Source organism: Drosophila kikkawai, chromosome 2L, assembly GCF_030179895.1.
Source record: "Drosophila kikkawai strain 14028-0561.14 chromosome 2L, DkikHiC1v2, whole genome shotgun sequence".
Classification (NCBI taxonomy): domain Eukaryota; kingdom Metazoa; phylum Arthropoda; class Insecta; order Diptera; family Drosophilidae; genus Drosophila; species Drosophila kikkawai.
The window spans coordinates 9,202,764-9,203,992 of record NC_091728.1 but is presented as its reverse complement, the minus strand read 5'-3'; positions in this window follow the sequence as shown (position 1 = coordinate 9,203,992).

Here is a 1,229-nt window from a genome sequence, read left to right as displayed (position 1 = left end):
AAAATATTATTTAGCAAGCCCTTTAAGTAGCTGCTTAAAAAACTGTTCCTTATTATTATTATTATTATTATTGATGTGACTGGTTTTGTTTATGATAATGATGACGATGATGTCAGCACTTTTTTCTGACTGACTTCCGCTCAAGAAAAGAAAAAAATAAATAAAGGAAAACATAAACAAGTAGCTTGAAAAAGAAAAATAATTCCTTGGGCATCATTTGCATCATTTATCATTTCACTGGGACACTGGGATGTTCCATCATTGATGAACCGTAAAACACATATACATAGTAAAACCTTAACAACAAATCCTAGATTTTTGGGTCATTACAAAGCAGAAACTGTTCGGTAGTTCTGTTTCAAATTCTTTACTTTTTCTTTAGAATGTTTTGGAATGAGTCAAATTAGATTGGCTATCGTTTAGTTAAATGCGGTGATTTTTTATGTTTTTTTTTTTCGCACAAAATGCCTTTTTTATTTGTGGCTTGGAAGATTAATGCGAGGTCACCAGGAATCATATATCAAGCTAGGGTTCAGATACGCTTAAATTGTTACACATTATTAAGTGAGAATATATGGAAAAATAGAACTCCTGAGAATTCGAAAGCAGACTTCTTACTATACATTTTCAATCAATCAAAAAGAAAGTCTCTTCAAGCGCTGATTTTTCCACGCATGATTTTGATTATTTTTAATTAATTTTGTTTTTGATTTATTACCCATAAAACATATGCTCATCTCCTGCGAATAAAACGCTAGATGTTTCTACTGGTTATTAATCAGTCATTTATGCTCGAAAAGCTCTGCCGAAAAGGCTTGGCTGGGACTTCCAAGCCCATTCCGCACATATTAATTAACAGTCTGGGGAAGTTGGCCATTGTCATAAAATGCTCAGACATGCAAGCAATTTGTATTATGCTTTAGGTGATTTAAGGGAAACGGAGGAGGAAAAACCTCGCCCAGTACAAAAACCATTTTATTGCCTGGGCGCGAAGTTTGTTAACCCTTTTCTGCGGATAGATATATAAGCCCTTTTCTTTTTGTTTTGCTCGCCAGGGAAAGTTCACTTTCTGCCGGAAGTTGTTTTCGACTCGACTGGGCTTGGCCAGAACATACCATATTCCTGACTCATCCTCCAACGCCAACTCTGCACCATTTGTTTTCGAGGTGCAAAGGCGCAGAGATTAGCAGATTTATGCGCAGATTTTGTACTTGTTAAGTGCCCGGGTT